This window comes from Mytilus edulis, chromosome 11 (genome assembly GCF_963676685.1).
Source record: "Mytilus edulis chromosome 11, xbMytEdul2.2, whole genome shotgun sequence".
Taxonomy (NCBI): domain Eukaryota; kingdom Metazoa; phylum Mollusca; class Bivalvia; order Mytilida; family Mytilidae; genus Mytilus; species Mytilus edulis.
The window spans coordinates 61,603,597-61,617,873 of NC_092354.1; positions in this window are offsets into that span (position 1 = coordinate 61,603,597).

Sequence of the window (14,277 nt, forward strand, 5' to 3'; positions counted from 1 at the left end):
TCTATCTCGGTTGCACAAGTATCGTTCGCCATATGCATCGAATAAATATCGGAAACAAATCTACGTGTAAAACAAGCACTTTGGTAGACACTAGCAGCTATGCGTTGATTAAATCAACAAAATTGTTGCAATATGTGAGAGCAAGATGTAATTGTACCGTCTTAAGGACTATGGTCGTCAAGGATCGTGCTTGTCAAAAGAAGGACGGTTCAACTCGTGAATAATCGTCGAATCATCAAAATAACGCTAAAAATCCCGTTTCTGTTACCTCGCATTTACTTCTTTGAGTAACTACCCGATACCAACTAGTTCTCATGGTTATTTACACTAGGGCTTTGCTAATATAATTGATTATTGGCAATTCAAATATGAAACGATGACCGCGCCAATACTGCGTTTGCGGCACGACCTGCCCTCTTTCAAATTTGTGAATATTGTTTGGGATGGCATGTGTTCCTACGACGTTCCAGAGGCGAACGGAGAAAGGGATGGTTGGAATACAGTGGAATCGTTGCTTGATATATTTTGATATACAAATGAAGTCATCAGGTGTTTTGAGAGAACATGGTTGACGTTTCTTCCCCCAGGGTATAACCAGCCCAGTAGTCAACACTTCGGTGTTGACTTGAATATCAATAATGTGGTCATTTTTATAAATTTCCTGTTTACAAAATCTGAATTTTTCGAAAAACTAAGGATTTTCTTATCCCAGGCATAGATTACCTTAGCCGTATTTAGCACAACTTTTGGGAATTTTGGATCTCAATGCTCTTCACTTTTGTACTTGTTGTCTTTATAAATATTTTATATGAGCGTCATTGATGAGTCTTGAATAGACGAAATGCGCGTCTGGCGTACTAAATTATAATCCTGGTACCTATAACTAACTAACTAAGCAATTTGCAACAAGATTTTGATCGATTGACTATATATAGCTAGCCCCGGCTAAAAATCAAAAACAAATAAGTGCTCGTTCTTTTCTCTTTCTTGGACATTTTATAATTGAAGATGGCGTTGCGACGCCATTGCAAAAGTAAGACGGCATTTGACAATTGCCAAAACCGTCAGCTTTTAGCGAGTGTTCTCTTTTGTCATTTTGAAAAGTATATTGACATCATTGCGAAGATTGCGAAATGTCTGCATACATTAATAGCAAAGGGTCGAAAATTTCTCTGCACAGTTGAGTGTCAGATGGTTATCGAGAAATTAAAATTCAGGCTCCTCGGGTGCCAATACTCTTACATTAACATTTTATTAGACATGTACGAATGCAAGTTAGTACGCAATACGGATGGTATTGTCACAGAAAATAGATAGAAATTCATCACATAGCACAGTCGTACACTTTCTTAGATTGTGCGATTGTGAAAGAGTCTCTCGTCGAATGTATTTTGTCAAGTATTTAAGGAATTTTCTGTCTAGAAAAGATGTATTGTAAGAATTGGCCAAAGCTCTTAAATGTTGATAAAAACTAATGACACAGAAGGTCGGTAAGCAAGGGATTTTAAAAAGGTTCTCAGTTGATAAAATTAAGCACACTCCTGACATCAAACAGAGATGCAGATTCGCTCTGCAGGACTTCATGTAAACGCTTTGGGAGAAGAAACAGCGAGTTAAAATCGTATCACAAGCACTTATATTTTGTATTGTCATTTGTTTTTAGTTTCACTTCAGTGTGTCTGTTTTTTCGTAGTTTTCCTCTTAAACTTAATGTGTTTCCCATGGTTTTCGTTTGTAACCCGGATTTGTTTTCTCTCAATCGATTTATGACTTTCGAACAGCGGTATACTACTGTTGCCTTTATTTAGGGGAATGAAGTAGACTTAAATGAATAAATAAACATAAACAAATTTCTGTTGGTGCTTCATCAAGAAGATAAAAACAATTATTTCATAATACTTGAGTATTAAATATCAAGATACTTCTTTTTCGAAATATTTGGGTTTTCTAAAACTTGAAAAACGACAACGCTTCACTGTTTAAATAATGAAACAAAGGAGGCACAGTACGCGTCATTGTGCCTTGATCGAAGGTGTTCATATTTAGAGCCGTGGCATGACAATAACATAAACAGACATTGGGACATATTGGAATACGAAAGACAGTAGTAAAATTAAAACATAGATTTTATTGGCATGGAATACGAAGTGATGTGGTGAAATGGGGTGCAACTTGCGTAAAGAAAACGTGTACGAAAACGAAAGAGATATCAAACGCAGATTCAAACGTCAAGATACACTATTGAGAGGATATCATTTTCATTCATATAACAGCTGACAAAACCGATACATAGTGGAATTGTTTCACATTGGGAATATGGAAACAACAACGGTTGCTGATATGTTAGTGATAGAAGTTATTATTTGCAGATTATTTTCACTAATAGTTCCCCATTACGTTCAATGAGTACAGTTTGAAGGTGAATGTTTCGCGGAAATGTATAAACTTCTCCAAATCAGCAAAACCCGTACGACATTGTACCACCGGCTGAAATGTTCAATAGTGCGCTGATACAAATGATTAGCGCTTACATTGACGAGCATCACTCAAACTGCTACCAGTTCTATTCCTATTTGTCGAGGCTTACAGAAAACCTGATCATGAACCAACCATCTGGAGCCATCAGCGTATGATGATGAGAAGAACAGTTGCAACTCTTGTCGATATTATAAACGAACCTCAATGGTGCGCAACCCCCTAAGCTTACGAGTTATTGGTAGGGTTCCTACAAAAACAATATTCAGATATAACTTGTCTAGAACTTCATGTTATACAAAGAAAAAGCCGACAGCAGATTATTTACGTTGAAGGAAGGAAAAAATGCAATGACCAACATTTTTAAGGTGAGTAATTACAAGGGTAATTTAGTAAGTACTTGCAAAAACGGGGGTTCAGTTGTTTTGTTTTAGATTAATAATGTTACGAAACGCTTATGTACATGTATAGTTATCAAAGGTACCAGGATTATAATTTAGTACGCCAGACGCGCGTTTCGTCTACATAAGACTCATCAATATATATAAGATCCTGTAAATTTGTAATTTTATACATACATGTATATAATTACGTACTTTTCTGTTCTAATTGCAGATGGCAAACACGATAGATACACAATGGAGATGTCCAGTATGCCGAATTAGATGTGAATGTGAGAACGACTTAGACAAACACGTTAAAGACTTTGCCACCAGCAGAAGGGGTGCCTCAAAATGTAAAAGTTGGATGCATCAGAATCCATTAGCGACGGTAAAGGAGACAGACAGGGAATGGGAAAAGCAACATAAAGGGTATCTGTCGGATAATATAGGAGATATTTCAAAAACGAAGACCAGTAAAATGCTGACCACCGTGAAGTCAGCATCAAGTTTTTCTCGACAAATCAACTCTGGGAGGAAGAACCCTTCCCCAGCACCAGTAATACATTCAACAAATAATTATTTTCTGAAGAGTAGTAGGTGGCCATGGTCTGAGGAGATAGACCACATGTCATTTGATTTTACAAGAATTCCAAAGATCAATGCAGCTATTGAGGCACCACCATTATCCAACACGGTCTTAATTCCAAAGATGATTAAATCGTACTCGGAAAAGTCTTTCATCGCGAAGCCTGCACCACTATTGTTTTCTTCCCAACCCATGGACGTTGCTCGCATCACAGCAACTACGACAGGAACAATTCCTTTACAAACACAAGGAGCTGCACCAGCAGGGACCACTGGGTTATCAATAGTTGAGAGACGAGTCGAAAGAAGATATAGGGAAAATGGCAAGGATGTTACAGAAACAGATATTTGGAAATAGTTTAGGAAACAGACACCATTTACAAAAAATCTTAGTGTCGAGTAGGCTATCATGACATTATTCATTCTTTTATGGATATAAAATAGTCGTCATAAATTTCGTGCGTCAAAGTAAAATATCTCATCAAAATACATGAATAGTTGTGTCCAGTGATCAAAAAATATATTTTGATTTGTTTTGAATAATTATATCGTTATTGTCTTGTCATCTGAAATGTTCAAGTCTTTATTAATCTGTATAGATTGTTTGGTATTAGTGTTAAATATATTTGGTTTTCGTATGTTATGAATAATTCTATTGTAAATATGCTATTACTCGGATTATATCTTCAGAAGTAGATTTGTGTTATCCAGTGGTAGACTTTATGTTGTTTTATAAGGTTGCCAATATATTTTATTTGTAATCGTCCTTCCACTTTCTAACCACAATAAGTAGTCATTTGTTTGTTTGGTTATACATGTATGTCTATTTTTTGTACATTTGAATGTTCTACCGGAAAAAAAAGTAAAATCACAAAAATACTGAACTTAGAGGAAGATCAATTGGGAAAGTCCATAATCACATGGCAAAATCAAATAACAAAACGCATCAAAAACGAATGGACAAAAACTGTCATATTCCTGACTTGGTACAGGCATTTTCAAATGTAGAAAATGGTGGATTAAACCTGGTTCTATAGCGGCAACCCTCTCACTTTAATGACAGTCTCATCAATTTCCGATATTTTTACATTGATGCGTTAAATAAACAGACACAATAAATATAATAGTCAAAATATGGGTACATCAGTCATCATCGTTTAACAATTTTAAAAAGAACAATTTAACAGAACACAAAAACATCTACTATCTACGAACACATTTATATATTTGAGTGTCTGACGTCAGAAAATTTTATACGTCACATAAATTTGTCGTTCAATGTACGTACAAACAATTTAATTTTTTTTCCCCATGGGAATGTTAGCATACAGGGTTAAAAAATCAAAAGTATGTAAGAATAAATTTAAGAAATAGACCGGAATTATCATACTCCGTTACTATTTTAGAATTAAGCTTGTATGGATTTTTTTATAATTCGAAGATAACTATTCTCTAGCATTGTAATTTGTGTATGAATGTTTACAGCTCTTGGACGGTGTAAACTTCCCAAAAAAACGTGTATGGTGTAATGGTGTATGGCATAATTATGCTGCAATGGTGTAAGGTGTATGGTTCTATGGTGTATGGTGTAAGGGGAATGGTGTAATGGTGTATGAGGAATGGTGTGATTTTGTAACGTGCGATCGGGAATGGTGTGAATGATCATGAACGGTGTACAACATTTCATTGGTTGAAAACGAAGTTCTTTTTATTTTAATTTTTCGGATTGTGAACATAAACAATAAAAATAATCTCAATATTTGAAATTTAATTGCATTATGGGTAATTTCGGATGGTGTAGATAGAATGGGGTATGGTGTATGGTGTAATGTGTAAGGTGTATGGTGCAAAGGTGTAACGTGTATGGTGTAATGGTACAAGGTGTATGGTGTAATGGTGTATGGTATATGGTGTAATGGTGTATGGTGTTAGTGGGAAGTTTACCCCATCCGAGGACTGTACATTAATGCAATGAAATTAAACAAGATTTTTGAGATTTAAGATCACATGTCAAATGTTATCCTTCTGAGATACTGTCATCATTTAGCGTCCACCGTCCAATATTTCCGTCATTAACTGTTTATAAAAGAAGAATTCCTCGGCAAGAAGAAAATGTTTAAGAAAAAGATAATCGAAAAATCTGTACGATCCAAGACGAATACATAAGTTTAAATTCATTTGTAGAAAAAAATATGAAAATGTCAAGGCCTATTTCAGCCTTTATGTTTAATACTTAATGGCCGTTTCCTTTCAAAATTCTAGTTTTATTGCATTAACATATCAGTTGGTGTATATTGGTATTTTTTTCTCTCTATAGTCTTGATAGTGTTGTTCTCCTGATCTTTTTGGGGTTCCAATACGTCGATGATCCTATAACTGTATTCATTCGATATTTCAATTTTTGTAACCCAGATTTTTCACCAGTACTCATTTCACAGTTTTACAGCAACAATATTCATAATCGCTCATGGTAATTGGAGTCGCATGGGCAATATCATGGTCGCATACTAGCCAATAGTGTATAATATAGTTGGTTCAATCAACAGCCGTGAAACCAGACTATTTGATATCACGCTGCTGTAAGGGCAGACTTTTGTGTTCAAAGCCAGAAAAGACCATTTCAGAGTTTGAGCTAGCATATATGAAATCCGACTTGATGCCAGGATATCTTCATATTTTAAAGACACGAGTGTCGAATATGCAAAGTAATGTGAAAATTTGTTCACACTATTCGTGATATCTTTTGCTGATGATACATATCTTTTATTGTAGCACATTTGTAGCTAGTAAACATTTCAATTCAGATCACAAAACAATCTAAATTTATGAACAGTATCATTTACAGAAAATAAATCATATACAATAAACTGCTGAACAAAGTATCCAACTCAGATCATTTTATATATACCACATCAGTTAGCAAAAGCAGATTAAGATTCGAGTACAAAAAATAAAAACAAGTATTCTCAAGTATTCTCAAGTGAACTGCATTTTCAATACATTTTTTAGACAAGCGTAACTTCAGATCTTTCTGATTGAGAGGTGTCCTGTAGTACGACGCTAGATTAAAACTGACGTGGAAAGGTAACACTCGGCCTACGAAAGCTTTATTTTTATGAAGCCCAGGTGGTCGTGTGGTCTAGCGGGACGGCTACAGTACAGGCGATTTGGTGTCACGATATCTCAGTAGCATGGGTTCGAATCCCGGCGAGGGAAGAACAAATTTCGCAAATTTACAGATCTAACATTGTTGGTCTGATGTTTAGACGAGTTATATATATATCCCGCTAGACCACACTAGCCCAGGTAGTCGTGTGGTCTAGCGGGACGGCTGCAGTGCAGGCGATTTGGTGTCACGACATCACAGTAGCATGGGTTCGAATCCCGGCGAGGGAAGAACCAAAAATTTGCGAAAGCAAATTTACAGATCTAACATTGTTGGGTTGATGTTTAGACGAGTTGTATATATATATACTATGTACCGGATCGTCTAGAATAGGCGATACTATGCAGATAAGGAAAAAAATATATCAGTCTAAAGATTTGCACAAGTTGTGACACTTGAAGAAGGCCATTTGTTGAGCCGAAATATTTGTCAGCACGATTTAATAACAACATTTTCGTATTATAACATCTTATATCAGTACCGTTGTGCAAATCTTTAGACTGATATATAAATATATAAAAGTCTATAAAAACGACCAACCAGCAAATTTACTATGTACCGGATCGTCTAGAATAGGCGATACTATGCAGATAAGGAAAAAATTATATCAGTCTAAAGATTTGCACAAGTTGTGACACTTGAAGAAGGCCATTTGTTGAGCCGAAATATTTGTCAGCACGATTTAATAACAACATTTTCGTATTATAACATCTTATATCAGTACCGTTGTGCAAATCTTTAGACTGATATATAAATATATATATATATATGACCCATTATTTATCGACACCACCACCTTTTGTGTTCACTGTCGTCCGTAATCCGTAAATCATTTCCCTTTCATCCTCTTCACATAACCTATTTTGGTCAGTTTTATTAAAACTAGACTGTGTGATGAACAGATGTTAAAATACAGCATCATCATTTATGTTTTTATAACGGTATCATTAACAACTGTACAAAAAATGGGATGTTTAGCTAGCTTTAAAACACTTTTTTTAAGGTGCCTGTTCCATATAACATGTATAAGGAATATTGCAGTCATTTTTCACTTATTTCGTTGATTGTAAGCGTTTGATTTTGTAATTTTATAAGGACTTCCCCATTTTGAATTTGCCTTTGAGTTCAGTATTTTGTAATAGTTTTTTATTTATCTGTTACACAAATGGATTACATGTATTAAATACATACGCTATGAATTATGGGAAGGAGGTTTTCTTCGAAACACCATCATTCGATTTCATGAATAACATGACTGTGCAGGCTTTTTTTATTAGAAGGGATTTTAAAACAATTTTAAAGCCATATAAAAAGTGATATTGAACCAAGATGTTCATGTGGCTGTTACAAAACGAACACCTGTGATCCTGATAAAAAATACTAGCTAGTATCTCCTTATTTCCACCAGTCCATGTCTTACTTTGAACGAGCTTTACAAAATAGCTACTTGTTATGTTGTTCTATATCTTTCAACGAAAGAACATTTTTTGACCTGTTTGAGCTACAATTTTATTTTGAATATAAAAAATACTCTTAAAGATGTACTTCTGTGTAATAATTACATGGATAACTGGAGGTATTCATTTTATCGTCCAGACTGTATAATAAATCAAAACATATCATTGTAAATAAACTCATCAAAGACACCAGGGAAAAAAATAATATTTACGCCAGACGCGCGTTTCGTCTACAAAAGACTCATCAGTGACGCTCGAATCAAAAATGTTATAAAAGGCAAAATAAAGTACGAATTCGAAGAGCATTGAGGACCAAAAATTTCTAAAAGTTTTGCCAAATACAGCTAAGGTAATCTATTCCTGAGGTAGAAAAGCCTTATTTTTTTCAAAAATTCAAGTTATGTTAACAGTTAATTTATAATTATGAACATATCAATGATAACTCAAGTCAACACAGAAGTGCTGACTACCGGGCTGGTGATACCCTCGGGGAAATAAATCTCCACCAGCAGTGGAATCGACCCAGTGGTTGCAAATAAACTCATCATAGATACCAGGAATAAAATTTAATATTTACGTCAGACGCGCATTTCGTCTACAAAAGACTCATCAGTGACGCTCGAATTAAAAATGGTATAAAAGGCAAAATAAAGAACGATGTTGAAGAGCATTGAGGACCAAAAATTCCTAAAAGTTTTGCCAAATACAGCTACGGTAATCTATTCCTGAGGTTAAAAAGCCTTAGTTTTTCAAAAATTCAAGTTTTTTTAACAGTTAATTTATAATTATAAACATATCAACGATAACTTAAGTCAAAACAGAAGTGCTGACTACTGGGCGGGTGATACCGTCGGGGAAATAAATCTCCACCAGAAGTGGTACGACCCAGTGGTTGCAAATGTACTCATCATAGATACCAGGAATAAAATTTAATATTTACGCCAGACGCTCGTTTCGTCTACGTAAAAGACATTTTCTAATATTTAAACAAACGTTAATTTGCAAACTTTTCTGAGTTTTGTATTCTAGTTATTTATCCTGTTAATCAATTAAATAGTCAAAGACACCAGCCTTTTAATTTGGCACGACAAACTCGCGTTTTGTCTACCTAAGACTCAGTATTAAAAGAAGAGATGTGATATGATTGCCAATGAAACAAATATTCACCAAAGTTCAAATGTAGAGGATGTAAGTAATTATAGGCAATACACTCATATAAATTACTATGCTCTTCAACTTCGTACTTTATTTGGCCTTTTTAACAATTTGTTTTATTCGAGCGACGTTACTGATGAGTCTTTCGTAGACGGAACGCGCGTCTGGCGTAAATGTAAAAATGTAATCCTGGTATCTATGATGAGTTTATTTACTACGCAGTTTAAGAGTATACATTACAGAAAAAATCGAATTTTGTGCAAAATACGGCTAGGGAAATATGTATCTTGTAGTAAATAAACAAACAACCCCAGTGTCGTTCACTGTAATTTTACACAGAAAATGAACATTTCATTTATATTTCATGTCTAAACAAAATTGCCGACTATTAAGCTGGCGATACCCTTGTGGACGAAGTGTTTACTAGTATTGGCTGTGTTCCAAAGATTTAAAAATGGATAAAAGATACTTGGGTTGTTATTGTGATGTCTTATTGATCTGACATCAAAATATTTTTTACATTTCCGCTGTTTATATCCGACATGGTATCTTATCTTATCTTACCTTTTTCAGAAAGATTATTATAATTCATTTTTTGTAACTCACGATGGCGTAACAAAATCAAGAGATACAAATAAACCACTAGACAATAGAACCCGACAAATTCAATCATAAACTTACAGACACCTACATACATTTAAGACTGTTACAAATAATCATGGTTTCCGTTTACTTTTACATACTAGTAATTGAATTTACTATTTCAAAAGGTAGTACTTAACCCACTCGTAATATTTTTAGAGAATAGTTGATACCCATTGTTATCTGCAACATAGTCCAGTAAACCGAGAAGTTATATAAATAGCTTTAAACATATGTCATGTTAGTATTTGTTTATTTTTGACACTAAAACAAATAAGAGGGAGTCAAACGGTTTGTGTTGATACCGGTCAGCAAAGCAATTATGATTGTGATGCTGATATGACGTAAATTCCAAACGGACGAGCTCAGGAATGAAATTGAAAATTCTTCTAAATTTACGTATGTGCGCTCATATGATAAGCAGTTATTTCATTACACACAGCTTTACGTTTCTGAAATTTGAAGGTCCCTACTTTGTATTGGTCATCTAAACTACACAAATACCCATTTCATCTCGGTATTCACTACGTTTTCTATAACTAGTTCAAAATACTGAACTAATTCCTTCACTTCTATCAAATTACTTATTATTGGTTGCTGTAATAGAGCATATGCAAATAGTTGAATTAACTTTTGTAAGTGTAAAAAATCTTTGGATGTTTTAGATGAAGAGCTTTTTTTAATGAGAAAGGTAAACTTGCTATATATACTTGAGATATGATGAGATGATTGAAACTGTTACGTTATCCCTGACAACATTCATGTACCTTTAGTGATGACGTTTATTGATAAGTTTCGCCCATTTAATCACAGTCTTGTTATCGTAATGTTATGAATCACAATGCATGTAAAACCTAATAAAGAGTCTTTATAGCATATAATTGGTAAAATCAACAATACTTATAATGTTTCGTTAAAAAATCATGAATTTTCTATATAAACTGCCAACATTTACCCAAAAAAATATGGATGGGACTTGTTTTGATAGCGTCAATTCGATCCAAACGAGATATTATTGTTTATACATATATGCATTCATGGTCCTATAATCTGTCGATATCTGTGATTTTAAATTGCACAAAATCGTGTTTTCTCTAAATTTTAATGAGGTCGTAATACTTAATCCATTGAATGTAAGATGCATAATTGTGTTTTAAGTTTGTGTTTTTTTTTGGCCTTGAAATAGCTGTCAGTAACTGCAAGTAGTCTTTGATCTGTAATATTTGATTAGTTATTGTTTGTTGTTGTTGGGATGTATAAGAACCCTTTCATGTCAGGTCTTTGTTTTTGTAAACCGGTTTTTGATTTTGTTACTTGTTGTTCTGCTTTTTTAATGTGATGAATTAAGCAAATTTAAACCGATTTTCAGAACCTTGAACGTTTTATGCACAAATATCGAGTCAATTCGCTAAGCAATACAAATTCACAATCTGAAAACAGTTCTATTCGAGTATAGGTCATATTGGGTACTTAGAAGACAGACAAAACAGATGTTAGACCTAAATCGAAGACAAGGTACTAATTATTATATGCAGTGCTCACAACATTATATGCAGTGCTCATAGCATTATATGCAGTGCTCACAACATTATATGCAGTGCTCACAACATTATATTAAGTGCTTACAACATTATATTCAGTGCTCACACCATTATACACAGTGCTCATAACATTATATTAAGTGCTCACAACATTAAATTAAGTGCTCACAACGTTATATTAAGAGTTCACAACATTATATTAAGTCCTCACAACATTATACGCAGTGGTCCAAACATTATATGCAGTGCTCACAACATTATACACAGTGGTCCAAACATTATATGCAGTGCTCACAACATAATATGCAGTGCTCACAGCATTATATGCAGTGCTCACAACATTATATGCAGTGCTCAACAACATTATATTAAGTGCTTACAACATTATATTCAGTGCTCACACCATTATACACAGTGCTCACAACATTATATTAAGTGCTCACAACATTATATTAAGTGCTCACAACAATATATTAAGGTTCACAACATTATACGCAGTGGTCCAAACATTATATTCAGTGGTCACAACATTATATGAAGTGGTCAAAACATTATATGAAGTGCTCACAACATTATATGAAGTGGTCACAACATTTTACGTTTTTGTTGATGAAAGTGATGATCGGTGATGGTGATGATGATGTTTGATGTATGATGAGATTGATGCATGATGAGATCATTCGGTAAATGGCGGAAATTACCGAATCTATAATTGGTAATGCCCAGCTAACAATTAAAGTCATGTTATCATTAAGGCAGTATACAATATTCAAAATTAATTGAAATAAGTAAGGACAAGATGAAACTAAGAGGCGAATGAATGAACTAGTTCTATTCGTCATAAGAAATGCGATTGGCAAAATGTAAGTTAAATAATAAAAAGTTTATTTAATGAAATATCGAAGGAAAATTTGTATGATATATTCCTCGAAGAACTCGAAGAACTTTAGCAAGGTGCAACTTTATAGTCCGTACTCAGTTTTAAAAAGCTTAATTACCTTTTAAATAAAATAGTCAGCTTTCTATAACACCTAAGTGCCATATTACGCTAGCTTATATATGTCATGATAGAGTAATTTTTTGGCATCGATTTTCAAAATTTGGCATTTTTACATGAATAAGTATCTAACAGTTATGGAAAATGCAGTTAAAAGCATTTCATTGTAGGTGTTCAACATAACTTTACATCAATTATTTCATTTTTTAACAAGCTTTTTAGCACGCCAAGTAGTTTGTCTTCTAAATATGATCAGCAGTCTTATATAGAGATATAAACTTTCAAAAGAAAATATTTACCCTTTCAAGACCTAGTTTAACATTTTCATTTAAAGTTATCATTTCTTATGAAAACTGAGTTTGTGGGGTTTACTACGCTTGTTCGTCAGTTTTCACGGTTAATATATAAAAAAGTGGTATGCTTGCCAATGAAACTAGGCTAGGCTAGGACTGTTATACTAAGGTAATATAACACATACATATACCCCTATAAAATCATTACAATAAACGTAAAACATACCTAATTTATGTACAAACAAACGATCGAAAAACGAACATGTACATAACACATTAACAAACAACAACCACTGAAATAAAGGCTCCTCCTGACTTGGTACAGACACATATATACAGAATAGGGCGGGTTTTAACATGTTAGCGGGATACCTACCCTCCCTCTAACCTGGGACAGTGGCGTAACAGAACAACATAAGAACGAACTATGAAAATCAGTTGTAAAAGGCTTAACTCATCAGATGGATACAAAGATAAATAAGTACATCTAACAAAAAAATAGAGTGGACGTGGGCGGGTACTTGTATAACCCAACAACAGAAAGACACTATAAGTACTGATCTTAGAGTACTCGCAGTTACTGACAGCTAGTTCAAAGCCACTAACAACTATTAGAAAAAACCATGAATCTAAGGTTTGCATTTAGGTAAAGATTGAAACAAACTGTGAGTAAAAAAGAATGATTTACTATTATTGGATAGTAACGATTGTCCATTAAAAAAGAGTCATCCTGACCTTAATTAATTCTTGTTAAGGTACATTAAGATACAATATCTAATCAACTAAAAGTCATAGAAGAATAATGTCTTTTAGATCGCGCTTCTTGGATAACAATTGACCTTGAAAAAAGGGGGTCCTAATAAACATTTTTATAGTTTCCAGTCATTAAGTGTATGAATCTATCTGAAATTATACCACAAGTTTCCAAACCACAAAGGGATGGTTATGATTTGCTCGGAGGGGTAGATGAGGGAGGTATTATGGCTCAAACCGTTTAGGAATTAGAGGCAAAAAAGAGGGAAAAACAAGGGTTTCTTGGTTAATGGTCAATTAAGACAATTTGAAACCAGTGTAAGGAAGGTAATCCAAATATATTGATGTAATCCAGATATGTTGTGAAGAGCCTGTTTCTTTTCTTTAACAGAAAAAAACATCTTCCAATCAGGAATACATCTCGGTTCAATAATCTGATACACTTTGGTGGAAGCTGTAGCCTTTGTGCGGCGTTCCCTTTCAGCAGACTTCATAGAGTTGTTTATGTCGTAGCGGTCAAAAATATCTGCTACTGTGTGCGCTTTAGAAAAAAATTGACACATATTTTTTAATAGTCAGCTACAAGGTCACCGAATGTTTTACTTTTCTTATCATCAATACATTGAACAAATGCCAAAGCACCTCTGATGTAAGTTGTTGGTGATGGTACAAAGCAATGTAGGGAAAGAGACTTCAAATTTTAATTGCTTCAACAAATCAGACATGTATGATTTTCTCTTGGTGCCATCATCGTGAAAAAAGGAAATTGGAATGGGAAATACAGCGTGCGACAGAACATTTTCTATTGTTACATCATCACTACAGTTTGC